Source organism: Lathamus discolor, chromosome 3, assembly GCF_037157495.1.
Source record: "Lathamus discolor isolate bLatDis1 chromosome 3, bLatDis1.hap1, whole genome shotgun sequence".
Lineage (NCBI taxonomy): Eukaryota > Metazoa > Chordata > Aves > Psittaciformes > Psittacidae > Lathamus > Lathamus discolor.
In genome coordinates, this window is record NC_088886.1 from 93,131,714 (window position 1) to 93,155,260 (window position 23,547).

General features: G+C 41.2%; 1 protein-coding gene across 9 annotated transcripts in view; it reads right to left on the bottom strand.

Moving 5' to 3' along the window:
- The window catches only part of NDST2 (N-deacetylase and N-sulfotransferase 2), a 142,141-nt gene that overhangs the window by 81,158 nt on the left and 37,436 nt on the right, over positions 1-23,547 (bottom strand). For 6 of the 9 annotated variants that reach the window (XM_065670630.1, XM_065670628.1, XM_065670631.1 and 3 more), the window contains exon 3: positions 2,282-2,355. The exons of 1 other annotated variant lie outside the window; for it this stretch is intronic. The gene's annotated coding sequence lies outside the window, so the exon portion shown is untranslated. Of the gene's footprint in view, positions 1-2,281; positions 2,356-12,291; positions 12,342-23,547 lie in introns of those variants that run through there. 2 more of the 9 variants (XM_065670629.1, XM_065670633.1) reach the window with 2 other exon arrangements.

The window sequence follows — 23,547 nt, forward strand, 5'->3', positions numbered from 1 at the left end:
AAGGAAAAAAACAACCAACCAGCAGTACTGGATAAGTTTCATATAATCATCTGAATGGCTCTATTGTCTCTTTCGTCATGCTAAAGTTTGCTTTGTTGCTGTTTTCATCTTTCCTTTTAAAATAGCCTCCTGCAGCTCTAGGCTAAAGATCTTCCTGGAGCTTCTATGCGACAGCTGCAGTATCTTAGCCATCTGTTTAATTTATATTTGCTAATGCAGCTCCTGCTGTTTTCAACTGACAGCTTTTTTCTCTCTTATTACCCCCACACGGGAAATCATTGCACTTGCCAAAGTTTCTCTGTAGTCTCAGATGTCAAATCAAGTCTAGTGACAAAAGGTGATGAATGAGGCTCCTATACACCTCCCTTTTGTTAAATTATGAAAACCTGGGTGTGTGTGTGTGTGTGTGTGTGTATGTTATTTCTTTAAAGAGCAATTGTAAACAAAAAGAAAGGAAGTACAGAAGCAAAGAGGGAGGCAGTAAAGGAAATCATACCCCCTTCCTTTCAATACAGAAATTCTGGGGGAAGGTTGAGGCTGGATGATCTCCAAGATACTCTCAGAAACAGAATATCCATTCCATATCAATTCAGTAAAGTCATGATTCAACCGCTTCAGTCATCTATGCCCACCTACCTAAGCTCAGGGTTTACGTGACTACTGACCTTCCCCCACCTGCAAACAGCAACTTTTCCAGATTGCTTTGGATCTCAGAAGTATTTACAAGTCAACGGGAAGTGAAGGAGCCCCAAGGCCCGCATGATGCAATGCCAGTAGTTACTACTATCCTGTAAAGCCTCCTGCAGAAAGGTGCAAGGGCCTGCTCTCTCTCTGCTATTAAGAGACACTGGATAAAAGCACAAACTGACTCCCGCAACAGACATCAGTCTATACAGACAGCGCAGATGTTACTGTCCCTGGAACTCCCCTAGAGCATGACAACAAGAAGATTAAAGAGACTATCCCAGCTGAAAAGTGACATCAGGTTTAACCTAAAACTCCAAAATTTAACATAGATACCTCTGTCCTGCTTAAAATGGTATGAGCTGAATCACAGTGAGCTCTGCAATACCTGTCCCAGGTGATGCAATACTCATATGAGGACCACATTTCAACAAGCCCCAGCCCAGAAGCAGATAGCCACATCAAACACCAACAGCTGCACAAAAACCAAACCCAGAAGCATGACCACTCTTCCTTTCTGAACTTCCCTTTTCAAAACAACTTTATTAGGTGGAGAGGCATACAGAAAATTGAAATGGGCACTTCCCAAAGGGCTGGAAGATTTATGCTTTCTCGTGCCAAAGACAGCCCAGAACAACAGCAGATACGGAGCTAGCAGGGATGCATGTCTGAGGCAATGCTTGTGAGACAACAAGTCATAATCTCTTATTACCACTGTTCCCAGAAGATGATGGTGAGAAATTAAATTCATTGTTCTGACACTCTGGAGTTGGCTACAGCTCCTAACATCAAAGCAACCCATAGGATGGAATTTGTGACAGCTCCCTATCTTGTGCACAATCATTCCACCAAGCTCAGGAGGATAAAGTCACTTGAAGCAAAATGAACATTTTTGCTTTTGAAAGTACAGCAAGCTAGTGCCAAAAATAACTAGTGGTGCACTCTGGAGAAGGTTACTGCTTCATCTTCATATCCCCACTCCTTGAATAATTGTAGTACAAAAGGTTGATCTTTGAAAAACATATTGGACAAAACAGAGAAGCTAAAAAGAATAACCTAGAGCAACCTTAGACCTAATATAATAGTTACACCATACATTAGGACATTATATCCTTTCCTACCCAGGAGATTTTGTCCAAGAGCCAGACATGTCAACTTTTAATTTTCATTCTGTATCTCAGTCTTCTCATACGTAAATATACATAAATGTTGATATACTTCACTACAGTACTATTGTATAGTGTGATAGAGACTAAGTACCCAGCACAGATTCTAAAGCTTTTATAACTCTGCGTCAATATCACTGGGGGTGGGGGGAAAAAAATCACCTCAAGGAAAGCCTGAAGAGTCACTACTCAGCTTCAGTCAGTTACTCATACTTTATGGCATTTCATAAGTAACACAACAAAGAAACCACGAATTACTGAATTATAATAATGTAGATATAGATGAATGTCCCAAGTCACCAAAGATTTGTTTCTTATGAGTTTCATCAACATACTGAACCAAAGACCCACAAAATATGAATTCTCCCTCAGTGTCCCTGTCTACCATGCTACCGAAGACAAAATTACCCCTCATAGCAATTCTTCCTTACCTCTAGCAGTGTATGTGCCGTCTCAGGAACAGCTGTGTGGTAGCAGACACCAACTGAGTGAGAACACCATGAAACTGGGGAAGGAGAAGAGTTTTTGTATAAATATGCATACCTGACAGTGTAAGGCAGCAACATTTGCCAAACTACAAACATTCTCCAGCCAGGGTACCTGATTCACTTCAGTACCTGAACTACTACACTTCTTAGCTCAGGAAATGGAAGTAAGGTAGTGTTGATTATAGCAATTCCTTCAGCCAGGCAATGGAACAACTGAACTGAATGAAAAGTACCCAAAGTCACAAATACAATAAAAAGATCAGAGAAGGACTATAAATTAGACATATTGGACTTATCTTTTCAGACAGATTTTGTTTGTTTGCTTGCTTTCTTTTTCTTCCTGGGTTAATAAGAATTATTGAGCGCTACTTTGACTAGGCTCTGGTCACACACTCCTGAAGAGGAGGCTCAGCCATGTGCTGTTGCTCAGTCTGTTAGAGATTATTGTACCTGTTAAGCAGAAAAGGCTAAACCAAGGACTAGGAAGACCCTCGGATTCCAGATGAAAGGAAAAAAACAGTGCACAGCAAGGTGCTCTCCTGGGTGAGTCAAGATGTCTTGCACAGCATGACACGACATTACAGATGACTCTGCATAACAAATATTGCAAAACTAGACACAGGAAATAAGAACCTCAACATAAGATGGCAACAGATTTTACAACAAACTCACTCAGTTGATTTATTCTCTGTAGACTACCACAGCCCAAGGACAGAACAATACTTTTCTACCCCTTACAGGCAAACACAGGTAAATATAAGAATCATAGAATCATCTAGGTTGGAAAGGACACATCTTTTAAATCACTCCAGGGATGGTGACTCAATCACTTCCCTGGGCAGCCCGTTCCAGTGCTTGACAAACCTTTTGGTGAAGTTTTTCCCAATAACCAACCTAAACCTCCCCTAGTGCAACTTGAGGCCATTTCCTCTTGTCCTATCACTTGTTACTTGGGACAAGAGAACGACCCCCATCACACTGCAACCTCCTGTCAGGCAGCTGTAGAGAGTGGTAAGGTCCCCCTGAGCCTCCTTTTCTCCAGATTAAACAACCCCAGGTCCCTCAGCCATTCCTCATAAGATTTGTGCTCCAGACCCTTCACCAGCTTCGCTGCCCTTCTCTGGACACACGAAACATTGCTTCTGTGGGAGGTTACGTTACTATAAGTAGCGTATTCTTGTACACCTCCTTTTGGACACTTTCACCGTTTGAAAACAATATCTAAGGGGGAAAAACCTGAAACACTTTACTGGCAAAAAATTTGCTTCTTTTTTCCATAAAATACCTCTACTATACAACTTCTTAGCACACACAAACCACCCAGGCCCACAGGCTTTCCTGGAAGCAGGAAACAAAAAAGCACATTTGCCGTTCATACTGCAGAGACAAAAGACACCTCAAACTGAGTACATCTGTTCTAGGAAGAAAGCCATTATTCAAGGGCAGATGGATTTAGCAGCACAGTCAGGTACAGGATTATTTGCCCTCTCAATCTTTTCCATAAATGTTCTGAACATTGAGCATCCCATGAGAAAACATCTGAACTAAACACTTCATTCTTAGCTTGGTCAGACACCAATTGATACAGCCTTCAACCATGCATTAACAAACTAACTCAGCTTTCCATTGGCCAGGATAGTGGGAATGGGAATAGGCAGATAAGGGGAAAACCCCAAGCACACAAACCCTGCTACTCCAAGGTAAAAATCCAGTGTCTGCACTGCGCAGTGCTCCAGGTTCTTGGAAGACTCTTAGCTGGTCTACTGAGTCAGCCCATAAGAAACCCCCATATGACAAATCTCAAAGCAGAAGGGATCCTCCAACTGTTACTATCATCAGGTCCGTGGCTCTAAATCTTGCAGAGCCAGAGCATCAGCCCAAACCCTTAAGTTGTGGATTCCAGCTGGATCCTCAATGCTCCTCCATAACCAACTTGCCAGTGTCCCATGTTCCAGGAGCACAAAGCAGACACATCAGCAGTGGCTTTCAGCAAAGCTGTTGACGTCTCAGCAAGTAGATTAGCTCAGGGTCTCGGCCACACAAAAATCTACGTCCTGCTTTCAGTTCTGAACATGAGATTTCCGTATGGATAACTTGTTACCGGAATAACGTACCCATGGAAAATAAAACATTATCTGTAAAAAATTTAAATAGAAGAAGGGCCAATTTCAGTGCCTGCACAGTAATTCAGAGGTAAAAATTAACCTATCATGCTTAGAAAGGCTATTTGCAACATCCCCCATACAGTATCTGAAATCCTGTCCTTTAAAGTTTTGCCTGTGTGCATTCTTCTTCGCTTCCCACCATCCTCAGGTATTCCCCAAGAGCCACTTCTTTTAAGAGTATAAAGACAATACTTTCAAGGAAATCAGACCTGACTCTGTAGGTTTTCCAATGCATGCAAACAATATGCTTAGTTAAGCATGACTGTTCATACATACACAGCATTTAAAACCCAAGCCAGTACAGACCTTAATACTGACCACCCTGAACCTTAGCTCAGCTCCAACAAATAGGTCACAGCCTTCCCCAACAAGGCTAATTCTAGTCTACTTTAAGTACAGAGGCAATAGCTTTCAACAAATTGCAAATAATTAAATTTCACTCTCCAGAAAACCAAGTTGTGTTACTCATCTGTTCTTCAGGTGCCTAGATTTAAAATGAAAAGGCAAGTACAGCTGCTCACAGCTGATAAGGCCTCATGCTACTGGCATCTATTTATATCCATGATTCAGAGTAACAAACCCACATAATTTAAACTACTGAAACAAGTGTTGGATAAGATACGGAAACAGGAAGATGGGCCTAGAAGGCACCTCCCTTACTGTATAAACCCCTTCCTCACAGATCAAGAAAAAGCACATTTGGGTGAAGGTGATGAAAGATCCATACTGTCTCTGAAGGTCAATTGCCAAAGCAGAGAATCTCAAAAACAGTTTCCAAGTTAGTACATGATGGCAGCTCCTGATGGCATCTAGTTGGTTCTTGCCTGAATGGTTCTCCACCAAGCCAGTTAAATATCTATCGAATGAGGTCACTATCATGCTGTTTTGTGTACAGGCAGCTCTCGCTGCTCAGCACTGCTCAGGAGCAGAAGCATTCATTGCAGGATGACGTACGGGAGCATGGATATAGTGTTTGTGATTAACCTCAAGCAACACCTGATTTGTAGGGTTGCAAAGCATAGATGAAAACACAAGTTTAAGGTCCCAGGAAAGAAGGAAGAGGTAATCAGTCCTATGGGTCCTAGACCCGAGAGACAGCAAATGTGAGAAGACAACAGAGAAGCATGGACAGAAGTGTGCTTCTACCTACAGCCATGCCAGCTTGGCCCACAACTGATTGTCTCCTGCAGATGATATTCTGCTCAGCTGAGTCTGAAAACCCCTGCATAAGAGAATGTTACAACTCACAGCTATTACACTATACTGGGCTACTGCTTTTAGAAGAAGAAACTGCAGCTTGCCCTGTACTCATCTGCAGCGTAATACTGCTCTGAGCTCAGTCAGTTATCCAAAAGCATATTACAGAGGAATGTTAAAAGCTTCAGGGTACAGATCCATAAAGAGCCTAAAAACCAAAGTTAGCAGCTACCAGCGAACAAGGTGGATCCCACATCCCTGACCATTCCTAGCAGACTGACCCAAGCAACTAATCCACCAAAAAATTATCGGTCTGTCAGATTTATGAGCTGATCGAATGCACCATACAGCTGCCTGACTGCAGGAACTGAAGCAAGACAGAAATGCCACAACTGTGGCAGATGAGAGCAACGCTGACCTTTCCAGGACAAGCGTAGTCTGAGATCACCTTTCACAAAATAGTTTCTTTATTACTCAGACTAGAGGGGAAGGCAAGGGATACAGAGGCAGGCTAGAGAATGTCCTAGTCCATTCGACCCTGTGTTTGTGTCTTGTCCTAAATCTCAAGAATCACTGTGCAACTGAGACACTGGTTATTTCCAGCTAAACTTTTAAACTGTAAAATGGTAACAAATTTTGAATATGTTCCAGCAGTCAAAACTCTGCACAAGAGTGAAATAAGCAGCATTTTCAAAAGCTCTCCCTAGTGTGCCCTCCTGTTTCTTCTACAGCATCTCTCTGCTGTGAAAAATGTTAACTTTTATTTAAAGCACAAGCAAATATCACTCTCAGATCTCTCTTCCGCTGCTTCTCTCCTATCTTTCCACTCTACTGATAGAAGAAAATCCACTATCACAGCTGGGAAGAGCAATACAGAGTCAACAAAAGATAACCAGACTGGGTGGGGAGGGATGTATTGGTATAGAGTCCAGAACAAGACTAACGGAGAGTATTTCACAGGGACAAATCTGAAAGAGCCAGCAGCTGGCCTTGAGGCATACACTACTCAAATCCATCCAAGTTATAAGGGGTATCCCTCATGTTGCCCCAGATTTGACTCCACCCCACAACAGTTTGCTTTTCCTAGTCTTTCTGGTAAACTGATGCCGAACGCCTATTCAGAAATCCAAGGTTAGAGAGGATAATATTTACATTAACGAGATTAATCCCACTTCTTGTCATGCCTCCTGTGCTATATTTTGTTTTACAGTTTTTCATTTTGATTTCATGTTCCAAATTTGGGTTATGACAACAGGAACTCCGGTTGATACACATAATGTAAAGTAAAGTAAACAAAATAAATACAAGCCTCAGCTCTGAGAACCCGGCGCTCTACATCTGTGGATAGTGCAAGCAGCAACAGTATATGCACAATGTTTAGGCACAAAAAAAAATCAGGAAGTAAATCAATCTCAGACACCGACCAAGGCAATTTGAAGTATAAAGTATGCCAGACACAACAGAGTGACTTGGGCAGGGATTACTGGCAAAAGCAACTTACCTGAAATTGTAACATTTTTTCCAGTCAAACCCTCACAAGTGTTCAGCAATTATTCAGATCTCCCATCCCTGATGAGCAGTAGTGCTGCACATCTGAGTGTTTTAACTAGCAGCCACATGGTTTATGAAGCAGCCACTCTCTGCCAGGTAGGAGAAATGATCGCCTGTTGTGCTGACCCAGCACAGAAACACATTTTGTCTGAGCTGCAAATTGCTCTTACACAACCAGCACTCTCAATACACCAGAAAATTGCTTAGATACCTGATACCATAGATTTTAATATTCTGACTGTGGATATGGCCATCAAAATCCTCACTGCCTCTCATTCCTCACACACTTAATATGTTAATTTAATTATAGGCCTGTAATTCCGTTTACATTTTACAGGAGGCAAAAGGTAGAGAGATTCCAGTAAATGACACTTGAGATAAAGAGAATGAGCAACTAGAGAGCACGATGCTCTTTTTTTGCACATAGACCAGCCTATAATAAAAGGCTTAAAAATTCACTTGACCAGAGCAGGTAGGAAGCCTTAGCAAAAGCTAAACTAAAATTAATTTTCCAGACTTAAAGGTTTTAAAGGTAACTCAAAAAGTATGAATCAGTGAAGAGCTGTCTTCATAAATCCATGGACAGACAGCTTCAGTCTGAGAGCTTTTTCCCTAGCTGCAGCGAACAAAGCTTTGCCCACCCTCACTGACTGGGGCACCAGGCAGCAGGGACAGGAGCAGAGCTGAAGCAAAGAAGGTCAAATCCATGCTGCACCGCCTGGGAAAGCTCTGAACGGAAACGCTGGCTCTGAGTAAAGGTACAGTAAAACATCGAGGAAACAGAAGGAGATTTAGAGCTGGATCTTCCTCCAGCTGCCTGTACGTAAATAGCAGGCAGAAGGCTTTAGGGAGAGATAAGAAAATGACAAGCTCTGCCTACTGTTCAGATGAGAAAGGAGAAGGGAAAAATGAATCAAACAACTCTGAATCTAAAATGAGTGAGACATTAAACTATTTTCTAAGAATAATTTAACCAAAGACTAGATGGGATGAAGCAGAGAACCTAACAGATGTGTCCTAATCATACAATTTATTGTTGTTGTTATAAAGTCAGTCCAATAATCATTAGGTGAAACATAAATAAATAAAGTGAACAATCAAACCCCCACAAAACTGAATCGAGTTAAGGTTGATCCTGGCAGTGGGAGAAGGAGGCATTTCAGGGGGCAGAGTGAATCTAAATGTATCCATATCGAAAAATGAAAGGTGTTTTTTCAGAAGCTGAAACCTATCAGCAATACCCAGAGAAGTTTTTGACAACCTCTAAAATTACTAGCATAACAATCCTCACAGAGCGGGAGAGGAAGATCGCGGATTTCATCTCATGCAAACTCACAAGCAGGTAGGAGAGTATTTTTTTCAGAGGGGCAATATCTAAATCAAAAAAGCCCCAGCAGGTTAACAGATTAAATGGAAATACACATGTAGGCCTTGATGCTGTTTTCAGCTCACTTAAAATCACTATGTTAAAACAGATGCTCACCCTTTCCCCTATCCCTTACAAATGGTAACATGAAGCCAAGTGCCTATTAGGAAGCTAATCCCAAACTACAGTATCATTCTGTGTCCCAATGGACTGCCCCCCTTTTTTCCTCCCTGTATCACTGTCTTTCAACTCCATCTGACAAGAGTGATGTATTTACAATAAAAAGAAGCTGCTTCAGCAGTGTATTTGCTTCTAATCTGAGCTTTTGCAGTACCCCATCCAACTAGGTTCAAAGCAGGAAATCAAAGTCCCGCACATTATCTCATATGACTAAAAGTCACGGGTAATTGAGTCCACTATGCATGCATCCCTCTAGGGAATCTCTAGTTTGGTAACAGAAATACTACTACAATCTTTGCAATAAACTAATTAACGAATGGGATGGTATATGCATATATATGTATATAATATATATGGGTATATATAAAACATACGTATTTTAATTTTTATTATTATCTACGTATTGTCATACACACATGCCTTTTTGAGGCAGGAATTTAAAATTCCCTTTTAACACATCAGTGGCCCAACAGCTAACACATTAGCATTTTTGGAAGTGGCTTGCACAACAGGAAAAGTGACTGCACAGTAGGAAAACTCCAGCAGGGAGACAGCAATCCAACAACAAACAGGACATAAAACATCAAATGGATAGTGAACTCTTGAGGAGCTAAAACAGATGCAAAAGCTGTTGGCAGCAGCGTGAAAAGATTTGTTTAGCAAGTTTAGGAACACAGAGAAGATGTGGAAATATTTATCAGTGCAATGCATTGAAAAGACATACTGAAAGAGAACAGATTTCCACCTATGATCTTAAACAAATTGAAATGGCACCCACTAAAGTATACCACTGGTATTAATTTCTACGTTGGTATGGTCCTGACACTGCAGATTTTAGCAGAAAGCTCACAAAAACCCCTTCCCTCACCCAACAAGTGTATATTCATGGAATGCTTCCAGCTGGAAACAATGTCTGATTTCAAATAATAAAATTTACTAACCATTACTTCTAGAACTGAAATGCATACATCTAACAAACAATGCCAGGTACTCACTTCTCCCAAACTCTGTTAAGTGCTCATCAGCCAAAACAATCCCTCCAGTAAAAAGGACAAGCTTAAGCCCTTCAGAATAAGCTCAAAATTCTCCTGATCCCCCTCTCACATCATAGTTATCTTGGATGAAAAGTAATAAATCACAACAAAGAAATATTATCTATATATTTTTACAGTGCTAGCATTTTGGATTTTGTGCTCTGTAACTCCATTTCACCCACTTCAGCAGTATCCCCAACATCCAATTTCAACCTTGGGCCTGTCAAGATCCACAATTCAACATATTTGTTATTAAAAGGTACCTTATTCAGAAAGTTGCTTTGACACTGTGTTAATAATACAGTGCGTAGGCAACCAGTGCATATGCTAGAATCTCACAAAAGACAGACTCTCCTGCTAACTTCAGCATCACAGCCAGGAAACCAGGCAAGTCAGATCGCAGCGAAGAAATTCCACTTCTTGTGTGACGTGGCACTAACATGAAGGCTAAAATAGTATATACAGGAGGAACAGGTTATTGCCAGAGCATGCACTATATTCATTCATTCCTTACCTTTTCCTTACATGGCAGAAGTTACATCACCCCTTGAAACACAGTCATAAGCAGGAGCAAGACTTGTACATGAATCTTTCTTTCCCTGAGTGCTTTGGGGAAGCAGGAACATGCACTCAAGTGAGCATTCATGCCTCAGCCAGCTTGAGGACAAGGCTCTGCACCAAAGTCCTTAAGACCTTCTCACGGCTGCTGATTTCATCCACAGCACTGAAAGAGCATCTCAGCAGGACACTGCCAGCCTCCTTTTCAGCTCCCTCTCGCTGACTGCCAGTCTCTGGCAAGTGAAATGTCAAGAACCAGGCAGGGGCGGTGTTTGGAGAAGGAGGGATAAGAGATTCTCACCATCCATCAACCTCAAAACCTATTCAGCCGACAACTTGAATGGAACTGGCATTTCATTCTCCATGGTAACAAGAGATGGAAGGAGGTTGGAAAAAAAGAGAGAGAGGGCAGACCCGGGAAATCTTAATGTTGAAGAAGCAGGGAAAGTTGTAAACTTTGCAACTTCTCTTCGCTGTGCAAGTTGCATGTAGAAGAGGGAAAAGCCTCTTCCATCCCTGCATGGTCCCCGAGACAAGTTGGCCCACAGCCACGATGAGGTGCCGTTTCTGTGAGCAGTGTATTGATGTGGGGGGTGGGAATCCCTTATTCTGCATCAGTCCTGCCCAAAGGAAAGACAAATGCATTCTGAACACTGGGAATTAGGGAAAGCTGCAGATTATTGCCTCATAGGAAAAAGAACTGCCTGAAAGGGAAAAAGATACTGTCATTCCCTGTGTAGCACACTGCACGTGTACAGACTGAAATCACTGATGCCGACTTAGCCTGTGTGCCAGCACTGACCACAAACTGGAGTGGAGAATTAGCACCACCTGCTTTGCACCTCACGAAGAAGTAAATGTCTACTACTTCTATTATGCTGGAATCGCTTAGATGCACAAAGAAATTGTGTTTCTTCTTTCCTGAGGCACACCAAAATGAAGCGTGGAAACAGCAAGATTTAAAAGTCAGGCAGCACCTTTGCTGAGCTCATGGGAGCATGGGGTAAGTCAGTTCATAACATTTTAAGCCTGGCCATCTTATGAACTTCTTCTTCCTGCTATTTCACAATCATAACTTGAGCTGTCACAGCCAGAATGCGCACAACAGGGAAATTACATTTGGATTCATGCACGTTTGTGTTCCAAACTGGCCCCATGCAGCTACTGAAAGAGTCACCGGCTAAAGCACTTATGCAAGATAACCAAACAAAGGACTGAAAAGCTCTGCAAGTCCTGGCTGCTGCTGCTGCTGCCATCTTATTTCTTTCTCCATTCTTTACACAGATTCCTCTCTGAAGGACACATTTAAATCTCCCTCCCCCACTCAAACCCACCACCTCTCAATTCTGAGTCTGTTCTCACTTTTGCACTTGCACACAGTAGTGTGGTACTTGTTTTAGAGCTGTATCTATACAGCGTAGCTTTTTGTGAAAGGTGACCTGCAGAGCTGTTTTGAATTCTCCCAGTAGTCCTCATGTATCAGCAAATAAGTTAAAATAGATTTCATTTTTTTTCTTAAATATCAATTTTTCTTCATTGTTCCCACCTGAATTTTGGACATTCAGCTGTTTCTTATGCAAGTCTTTACCATTCACGACACTGCAACCCATAAGTCATGTTAATAAAAGCCCCTGTCCTCTGAACTTCAGCCTTTACTAGTACCAACCATCACAAAGCCATGTCAATACATAACTGCTTTTGAAAAACACTTTCCTCCTCTGAAAAAAAAATTGCTTAATTTTTCTCCTTTGTCTTCCACAGACTCTGAATCTTGGGAAAACCGAAAGGGAACCTCGGAGGGAACAATCTGACAGTCACTTCACTTCTGCAGCCACTTTCTATTGTTCTCTGATTTATCTTCCTGAGACAGTCTTTTCCTTAGGTAAAGGAGGGGATACTTACATTTTAAAATGTACTTCTGTTGCATGGTTTAGAAGTACTTTCCTTCTTTGCTGAAGAATTTAACAAGAAAAAGAGAAGTGAGATTGTTCCAGGCTCTCTCTCCCAGCCGAAGCCAACTAAACTGGGAGTGACACACATCAGCTGGAAGATGCCAGTCTCCTACAAGTGTAAAGAAGCAAACAAATGCTGCTAAATGCATCCACAAACAGATGAATTAATTTCTTCAAAAGTAAGTGAAAAGATATTTCAGAATTCCAAGGAGGTATTTCCATCCCTTTTAAAATATATTCAACTGACATCTATTAAGATTAAGATATTTAACATAATAAGCTTTTTATGTTCTTTTCAAAGAACAATCTCAGAGTACTTTGTTATTTTGCTTTGTTACGGGAGCACAAAAAGGAAAGAAGGTATTTTTGCCACTTGTCACAAAGCAGGATCATCTTCTCTGCACTTGCTGTTCACTAAGTTTCACCTTGATCCTTCTGAAGGTTTGAAAGCATTGCTGTTTATCTGTAGCTCAGGGAAGGGATTTTTTTCTTCTCTGAAGTTGACTCTAACGTACTTCAAAGACTTGCTATCTACCAGCATCATCCACTTGCCTTCCTGTGATCCAAAAGCTATACCCATAGAAAGAGCGAGCTTTCCCAAATCCATTCTAGCAGCATGCTTTAGGCAAGGGAGAAGACACTGACCATGCTACTAATATTCAGAAATGTGCCAAAAAGCATCCCAAGAGCAGAGAGCTGTACCAACAATAGTGTCCTACTGTGTGTTTTCCTACAGCCACCAGAAAAGGAATGGGGATGTCTCTCACCAATGAGACACACATTTTGGAAATTAATCTACTATGAACTGGCTAAAGTTAGCATCTCAAAAGGCTCCCTACAGAGAGGTACTGAAGTGAGAAGCATGCCCACACAGAATCAAGGTCTTATCCAGCTTCCCAAAACAGAACAATAAACAGTACAGCACAGCCAGCATTCAAACGACTGCCCACCATGTGCGCCCGTCATGCAATAATAAAAGCTGGAATACAGCAATAGCTTCAGGTTGGCTGAGAATGAAGCTGACTTCGGTTCTGATCGTGTTTGGTGGCCTCTGCACAGCTCACATGTTACAAAAGCCTCCAACTCAACAGGCAGCAATTTCACAGGGAAGTGAACTGGTGGTGAACCTGAACCAGTGGTATCACAAGTGAGAAGGCACTGGCAATGGCATGTCATAGCATCCTGTACTGCACCTGGACCTGCTCAGGGAACAAACCAATCTGCTGCTGCCACAGCTGTTAACCCAGAACTAAATTCACTTTCAGTAGATGCCTGCTCTGAAAACCTTGTCATGCCTACCAAGAAAATTAACCTCTAAAGTGACTACACTGTAATAGTGCTACGATTTAGCAGTAGAACGCTATGCTACAGCTATTCCGTGAGATGCCACTTTAAGATAGGGAATGAGCAATCCTGTTCTACATTAAAAAAGAAAATAAAAGCATTAAAACTTAACAAATATTCCAAGTTGAGAGTTAAGTATCCACCCACCAACCAAAAGAGCCAAGTCTGAGCCAGAATTTAGTGTCCAAGAGAAGACATATTGAAAGAGGCTTTAAACCCAATAGAGAGATACCCCAACCCCAGACTGAATCACCTGGCACATGGAAACAGCGGAGACCAAATACTCTCCTGTTCCTGCTCACAGCCTTCAGGCAAGCTCAGTCAATCAACTATTCCCTATCCACAGGAACTCACAGAGACTGACACCATGCCATAAAGTAACCCAACAGCAAAACCCCTTATCTAAAAGTCAGAAGAGTAGAGGGACTAGAAAGGCAGCAACAATTTACTGTTCACTAAGATCACAGAATGGTTAGGGTTGGAAAAGACCTTAAAGATCATGCAGTTCCAAGCCCCCTGCCACGGGCAGGGACATCTTTCAGTAAGACCAGGGTACTCTCAGCCCCGTCCAACCTGGCCTTGAACACTGCCAGCGATGGCACATGCACACCCTCTCTGGGCAACCTGTGCAGCGCCTCACCATCTTCACAGTCAAAAACTTCTTCCTTATATCTCATCTCAATCTCCCCTCTGTCAGTTTAAAGCCATCCCCCCTTGTCCTGTCACTACAGGCCCTTGTAAAAAGTCCCTCTCCAGATTCCTTATAGGCTCCCTTCAGGCAATGGAAGCTGCTTTAAGGTCTCCCTGGAGCCTTCTCTTCTCCAGGCTGAACAACCCCAACTCTCTCAGCCTATCTGGTCCTCAGTGCCGCCTTATTTATACAAAGCAGAACCCTTTGGCCCCAGAATAATGACACCAGAGAAGGAAAGAGGGCCTTTATCAAGCTGACAGCCAAAAGACTCAAGTCCAGCAAATCTCCGCCCAACAGCTACCCCACTGCACACTACAGTCAAAAAACAGGCAACATCTCAGGCTTCTACACCTTTGAAGCTACAACTCAGGGTTGTAGCTTCATTTTTCAGAACACATTTTTAAAGGTATTTTGACTTCTGGGATTAAACAACACATTATCTATCTGAGGAATAAACAGCCATTTTGATTTCAGGTCCGAAGTCACTCCCTATCACAGAAATAATAACAGCTCTGCAGATCCTGTCAATGTCAAGGGTTCATCTGCTGTGGGAAAGGAACATTACTTTTCTGGTTTTACATTCCCAATTTCATCCCAGATAAACAAGACAATTTCTAAGGAACATGGCAAAGAACTACAAACTTACACTTAAGAGCATCACGGAATAAAAACCTCACATTTTACCTGGCTGAAATGCAGAAGTGAGAAAGAACAAGTGAAAAAGGAAGACAGTCAAAGATTCAGAGGACAAAACAGAAAAATGCTACACACTAATCTTCTAAAGCATACACTAAAATGGTTTCTGGGAATAAAAAAAAAAGCTTAAAAACATTAGAAAGCACACAAAAATCATCCAAGAATTCCAGACCTCAAAACATTCTGAGGACAGCATTCTGGAAAGCCAAAGCATCTTGATTTGAATTGACAACCATGGCTGAAGTCTCTCTGAGCTATTCTCAATACAAGTCTTTTCAAGCTAGGAATGAATATGGACAAAGAGTACACAGACGGAGCTGACCTGATGACACAACACGTGTGTCATCAGCAAAAGAATGCACGGTACCGCTGACCTGTCACTTCCCGCTGAAGACACCACCCCAAAAGGGGCAGGATGCACTTCGCACATACAATTTTATCAAAACGTATTTCTCTACTAAGCAGAATGATACTAACTCCATAGCTTCCTAACTTCAAGTGTGCTACAAAATTCATCAAATAGAAGAGTTGAATATATCTTCAAAAGAATCACCATAATTTATTCAGACCATCCCAATAAGGGTAAATGAATCCCACAGGACTGAAATGTTAACCTACTTATGCTAAATAATTCCCCCCCCCCCTTTAATTAGAGTGCTTTAAAAACTTTTCATAAAATAGGCATTCATTCAACATCATCCATCAAACAACCCTTCCACTGTTTTAGAAACAAAAAGCATAAATGCAAAGTTCTTTGCATCACAAGAGTTTCATGTTTCATAAGAGACAGCAAATGACTACAAACAGTCCTAACAATTTGTTTGGCTAATGCTATCTAAAACAAGACGCATAAAGTCACCTCAATCTGTTACCCAAGAACTTGCAATGGCACTTAACATTAATGACATAGAGGTGAAAGCTTTCAACCAGCTTTTAGAAGAGTATTAGAGGCATATATGTTTTGAACTCTGAAGTGGTGTTATCTGCAGTAAAGGTTTTCATTTCAGTATTTCACATGCAAATGTTTTCATGCAAATAAATACACATTCCTGTAAACTGAAAATGTTTACAAGGGCACAACAACTGGCTGTTTTCATTGAGTATAAATAGACAACTGATTTATACTCATTTATACTCTATAATTGGAACCAGAAGCAAAAGACATGTAAGAAATGTTTTCTCCTTTGCAGATGTTCTTCCAAGATTTAAGGAAAAATTCTACTTCAAGAAATTAATATAACAGTATCCAAATCTAAATGTTGTGTGGCTTTCATGGGTAAATTTAAATGGAATAGTTGGTTCCCCCCCCCCCCAATTTCCTCCTGGGTTTTACCTATTTCATATAAGATTAAAACAGCTACAAAGACTCTGCTAGCCAAATTAAACACACCATGATCCCACTGCAAATAAAGCTATCTTTTAACAAGCAGCAGGGGAGTCAATGCAAATGAATCAGCACTAACTGCTATCACTAAGTACAAAAACCACTACCCCATCATTCTAAGGGGGATCAGAAAAGGCTGCAAATTGGAAGAAGTTTAACAGGTGAAGAAACGAGATACAAGTTTCATGTGACAGAGGCAGGTCTAAAGGTCTATTTCTGTCTACATTTCACAGTGCTACTGAAATGTAAGTGATGTAAGATGTAAGCTTAGGACATAGGACACTACTTAAAGCACAGCACTAATCTATACCTTAAAGGTCTATCAGTGTAAATAATACAAAAACAATGGGTTTGGGAATTGTCCTTTGGGGCATGGAATGGAGTGGGCAGATCCTAACCAATCTTATTTTCCCACTAAGTCAGCATCTCAACAGCTTAGCCATCTATAAATGAACCTGTGTCTTAAGAAGAAACTGATTTCATTTAATTCTGTATCATTCTGCAAATAAGAGGACAGTACTTAGAACAGATGGCACAATTCACTTCAGCCTTTCTGCTATAACTAACTGCTCCCACGATTTCTAGACCACTTTCTAGTTTTACACACAATGATCCAGCTGGTACAAAACAGAGAAACTTCCCCTTCAGTGGGATGAAGGGAAAACAAAACACCAAAACACTTTTCAACATGCCAGCTGACCAAAATGTTGTAGGTAAATATAAAGAAGAACCCTATATTACATCTTTCTATGCACCCCCACTCCCAAGATACCAAAAATAATGGAAGAACCAGCTGAGGTACCAATGCAGATGTGACCAAAGAGGCCTCCGGCATAGACAAATAAGTAACTTCTGCAACTTTCAAAGCAACATGAGTTCCCAGCTGCCGGCTTCTCTTCCCCAGTGTAATAAGATGTAACACGAATTCAGTTTACAGTATGATGCCATATTTTTGCTGGAAGGCATAAGAGATCTCAATGTAACAATGTGTTAAATTGGAGTGTAGCACCTGTCTTACCACCAGCCTTTTGATTTCCCCAGGGCCAGAGATGTGCCTGTGACCTGGAGACGGCCAGCACAGGCTGACTTACTCTTCCCTAGGCAGAACTACCTGGGCACAAGATCCCAAAGTCCCAAACCTGACTGCAGATCCTAGGCATTGTGATAGTGGTGGGGAGGAAAAGCAGGCTTCGAATCACAGAAACATTTAGGTTGGAAAAGACCTTCAAGAACATCGAATCCAAAACATAACACTGTAAACCCACCATTAAAACCATGTCCTTAAGTGCCACAAAATACACATCTTTTAAATACCTCCAGGGATAATGACTTGACCATAATGCTATCAAATGCTCCAAAGAAAGGGGTTAGTCTGTGAAAGAAAATATTTAACACCATTTACAAGCACTCTCACAACATCTCCTCTCACTTGTCTGTGCTGCTGTAAGAAAGGTGGGCATATATTATAATTCAGGCAACTGCTTCAAGTAACTGCACCACAGACAGAAGCATCAACATCTCCTACAAAAGGACACATTAGGGAGGCTTGTTTCTCCTACAAAATGCTTTTAAAACAACCCTCTCTGCTGCAGCATGGACTCTAATCAAACACCTGCATTCTCTCAAGGTATCTTACTGACATACACAGGCAGTATGATGCGTAATGAAAGGGGATAAAGCTTTGCTTCCCAGAAAATAAAATCAGACGGCTGATTTTAGCACAGGAAAAGAAAAAAAAAAAAAAAAAAAGGAGGTTGAAGCTGTCACTAATGGCTTTATAAGTGTCTGATTTCTAATGCTAAAAGCTTCCTGCACTTAGGTTATGAATTTGGAAGGCAGAAATTATGAAACAAAAGTATGTTACACACTGTCTCACAGGCGTGTTAACTTCAACCTCTTCTGTGAAGGTAATCTGTACACTGCAGTTTTCTGCATTTTGATTTCCTCTTCGTTTGGAGCAGCAAGAAAGGAGACATGTTGCTGAAAACATCTCATATTTCCTAGGCTGACCTTGTGTTCACTGCTTCCCCACACAAATGAATGCCAAAATGCCATGCCGATCCTTCTGTCCTGCTGCCTTTTCTCTTTGACCTCCAAGTAAGTACTCCTAAATATTCTGTGACTGCTTGGAAAAATCTACTGTATTCCCACCCCCTCAAACCATTCCTCTGTAAAACAGTTAATCTTGAAAATACAATGCTGTCACCTTCCTTTTGCAGGTTTCTGCCATTGCTGTCACTATGGAAACAATCAGAACATCAAATATGTCAGTAAGCATGATTTATAAAATACGAAAGTGACAAAGGTAAAGACTCTACATAAAAAACAATCAAGACAAAATTAGTTTGTTAGCATGGAAACATTGGCTTTAAAGGTTTTTCAAGTTCATACAAATTCCTAGGGCAATACTGCAGTGGGCTATGGCCAAGGAGAGAGCTGTCAGTGCAGCATCATGCATGAAGTCACACAGCCAAAGGCTGTAACTATCTGCCAGGATGAAGTGTTGTAATCATCCCTCTTCCATCCATTCCCAAACACAGAAGCCAGCCAGTAAAGTCAGTATACCCACAAAACATTACACCAATGTAAGAAACACTGTAAGACACACAAACATTTGTTTCTTTGAGATTCATAAATTAAGGAAGGCCCTTGCAGCTTGTACTGCCTGTATCTCAGTAGCGCATTCAGTCATCTTCCCCTCTGTTCATCATCTTCATTCACATCTGCATCAGAAGCAAAGTCCAAGCCAATTTTTCTTAGCTTCCTAACCAAACAAAGATTTAATCCAATTCTTAGAGAAACATCAGCTATAAAGCTTGGCTGGACAGCTATTCTGTTGTATCGTGGCTTCAGCAATGCAAAAGCAGAGTGCTTATTATCGCTGTAAGACAGGGTTCATCCAAGTCCTGTATGTGCAGAAGAAGCAGTTTTCCCCCTCTCCCAAGGCTCACCACATACTTCACTTTGACATGTTGACTCAATTATAGCACACGGGAGCCTCCAGGGAACAAACACAGCTTTTTGAGACAACTCCCTCTCCACCACACACACATTCTCGCTGTGCTTATTTAGAAGCTCATTTCAAGGAATGTTTTGCCTTTCATCATCCCATTATGCTCTTTCTCTCCACTCACATTACTGTGATGTACATACCCTATTTGTATTGCCGCTTTTCTTCACCTGTACTGGCTTAGAAAGTAAGTCACTACTCTCAAATTCAGCTACTGAAGTTACAATACAGACAGCAAAAACAAGAGGGACAGCTTCTTATGCCAAGATAGAACATTTCAGCTTAAGAAAAGACAGCAAAGAAACAACTCAAATTAGAGCCACAGAGCACTATGAGAAGAGAGGAACTGACATGCAGCTGTGAAGCACTTTTAAAGTGTCATGCAGCCGAAAGTATAAGCATACACTTTTCTTAGTAATTATACGGCAGACGGTAAGCTCCAGGTGCCACTTCAGGTAGGTGAGACAGCTTGGCAACTACTCAGTGACAGAGGGGTGACCCTGAAGACTGCTTACTGTCTTTTAAGACTTGACTGAAGGACTTCTGCACATCCACTGCCTTCAATGCTACATGCACATAGACCAGATTCCCCTACATTCAGATTCTCCCAAGTACTTCAGTAAAATAGTCTACAGTATTCTTGACTTAAAAACATTTTTTCTACTGGATATCTTAATGACAGTTGGAAATTTACCACATTGTTCCCTTTTTGCTACAGGACTGGCCACTTTGGCAGCAGTTGAAATGCTCTTAAGAGATTTTAATGCTTTGTTTGAGATTCCCTCTGTTAGACTGCAAGAATCAGCTGGGATGAACTGCATCTCAGACAGGAATTGCAAGGAGAGCATGACTGAAGGATCAACAGAGTAAGGAAGAACAGAGGAGTTTCAGATCACAGAACTGAGAGGAAAGGTAGAGCAGAGGACAAGGTAAGTTGAATTAAAAAGTCTTCTGTGGGAGCTCTCCTTCCACAAAAGCACCTTTTAGAAAGAGAGAGTGAATTTTGTTGCACTGTTTCCCTGGTAGTTAATGATTACATCAGTGCACAATATCAGGAAAGGCATAGTACAGAAGACAATTCAGAGCTGGAGTTTATCTTGCTCAAATTTGGACAATTTGAAATAAGCCATTCCACCCCTTTTGAAAAGTTTCACGAAATCCCAAATTAAAATATTAATGGAAAAAAATCAGTCTTTAGAAACTGACTCACGCATTGTAGTATGTAACTTTATATCCTCTTCTATTAGGCTCTTTTTTCCCCTCTTTGCTATCAGTCATGCGTGCCCAGTCCCACTGATTCCCATTTGCCCCTCAGAATTAATAACAAGCATGGCCATGAGTTCCGCAGACAAATACGGGCATAATAAAAAGTATCTCCTGTTAGCAGTTTAGGTTTGGTTCTGCTCAGCTCGTCTGAATAACTCTTTGTTCTCCCATAGATAAAGCAAAAAGAAAGTTTTAAATTACCAGTGATAAAGTATTCACTGCTTTCAAAATACTTCAGCTTTGTCACGTCTTTAAAAAGTTCCAAATTCTTAAACTTTGAATCATATTTATACGGTACTGTGCTACTTCTCATTTGTGCACGTGCCTCTCTATCCTTTCCTGCCATTGAAAGGGCCTACAAAATACTGCACTTTGAAGTTCAAGTAACTATGGTATCCACACAGTATTTTCTATCGTGCATTCTGAGACCATAATTAGGCTACTGTAATCAGGTTGATGCTAATTACAATGTGACCTGTAGTAAAGACTGCTCTTAGGCATCTGAACACCACCATCAACAGTCAGTCCCCACAACACTGAACTGCAAAAATCCAAGTGATAAACATTACAAACTTTCGCATTTACAGTACGACTTCTGCAATTAGGCCACTGAGATCAATAGGGAAGATCATTAGAAAAACTCCTTGTTATACATGGAGGGAGCATTTATTCTTTGGCCATTTGGAAAAGACACTAAAGGAACAGCAAACTCAGGTTAACTTATTTCTGAATAAGAAGTCCACACCATGATTTAAGGTACTTCAGTTTATTACACACTGACTTCCTGTCTTTAAAAAGTTAGGATCACCTTTTCTCAATGCATTCATGCAAACAAATCTTCAACAGTCAATGTGGTGAAACTCTTCAATTTTCCACGTGCCTTCAGAAAACAAAAGGCAAGGTAGAAGAACCTGTTTTTCAAGTCAAAACATTTTCTTATGATGGTGGATCCACCAAAAAAGAAAACTGATTTTAGGAGACACCTGAATTGGGTACTTTGTACCAATAGAGAAAAGGACCCTGTCCTGGGTTCAGCAGTAGCAGTCATTTTTCTCCTTCTTAGTAGCTTGTGCAGTGCTGTGTTTTGATTTTTTGGCCTGGGAACAGTGCTGATAATGCTGATGTTTTCAGTTACTGCTCAAATGTTTGGTCTGGCCGAGGACTTTCTGAGCCTCATGCTCTGCCAGGGAAGAGGGGAGGCCGGGAGGAAGCAGAGACAGGACACCTGACCCAAACTGACCAAAGAGGTATTCCATACCACAGCACATCATGCCCAGGAGGTAACTGGGAGTTACCCGGAAGGGCTGGGAGGACTGCAGGGTTGGACGAGGTATCGGTCGGTGCTTGGCTGGGGGGAGTGGGGCGAGTTATTGGTCGGCTGGTGTTGAGGTGTTGTATTCTTTCCTCTTGTTATTTCCTTTATCATTATTATTACTGGTGGTAGCAGTAGTGATTTGTGTTATACCTTAGTTACTAAACTGTTCTTATCTCAACCCATGGGAGTTGCATTCTTTTCGATTCTCCTCTCTGTCCCTCCGGGAGCAGGGGGAGGGCAAGAAGGGGGGGAGTGAGTGGACAAGCTTTGTGGTTGGGTTTAAACCACGACAGACCCCATTATGTCACTACAAATACCATCCCCTATCGCTCTGTGATGGACTACTTTCAACCCCGCTACCTGGATATAACTTCCAATTATATTCTTAGCAGGAAGGATTTCATTAAAAAACAGAACACTAAACTTCTCCAATTTATGGAACAAAAACACGAGCAACAGGGGATGAGTTTAATTTTATCAGCTATCTCAGCAGAAATACTCAGTGCCACAAAGAAGTCCCTGAAGTCTCATGCATCATGTACATAACTACGCAGAAATACTGCTTTCTTAGGGTGACCAGAAGTATAGCCACAGCTGACCATCTAACACAGTATTTGCACATTTAACCAAACATATTTGACATTTCTCAAGTTGGCCAACAGGCATTAAAGGCTGAAGAAACCAAGCATATCTGGATCTTCATAAGAGAAAAAGATGATATCAGAGAAGAGAAAAGCTTCATGAGCATTTTTCAACGTGGCAAACCAGTACTAGTGTGGAAAAAAGTTTTGTTATCTGTGATTCCACTGCAGAAGACAGAAAATTTTTATGGGTCTTGCTTATAGAAGGGCATACAAAGGAATCAAATATAGAACTGAAAAGAACAACGTAATCCTGGTTAATGGAAAAAGGTACTCGGTGTCTGAAACACATAGGCATTTAATCTTCTCAGGCTGTTCTTGGCTAGTATATCCAGAAAATAAAATTGCGTCCATTACCTCTTCCTTCTTTGCTTATCTGACTAGTGAGCTAAATATCACCATCTTACTCTGGGTTCTTGGCATTTCATTTTAATAGATTAATGGCAATGGAAAAACCGCAACATTGAATAGCAAACACCTGCTATTTTCTTTGCCTTTCATATATTTTTAAACAGGACTCTGAACTAAAAAATACATTTCATACACATACCCAAGGTTCACAGGTACAAACCACAGAAAGGAAGGAACAAGGCACTGCATGCAGGATAACTGAGCCACAAATACAAGCTAGTCTGTATTAACAATACCTGCAGCAAACTGGACTTGCTCCAGATATTCCGATTCTCAAAAACAGAGAATCAGCAAGGCAAATAAACTTTGGAAAATGTATTTCTTTTGGAAAATGACAGTGATTCTCAGTCATATAACAGTTGTCTCCAAAGAAAATAAATGAATCCAAAGAATCCTACTGGCTCTGCGCTGTTCAGGAGCCGGTACTTAGTACTGCCTACATCCAGAC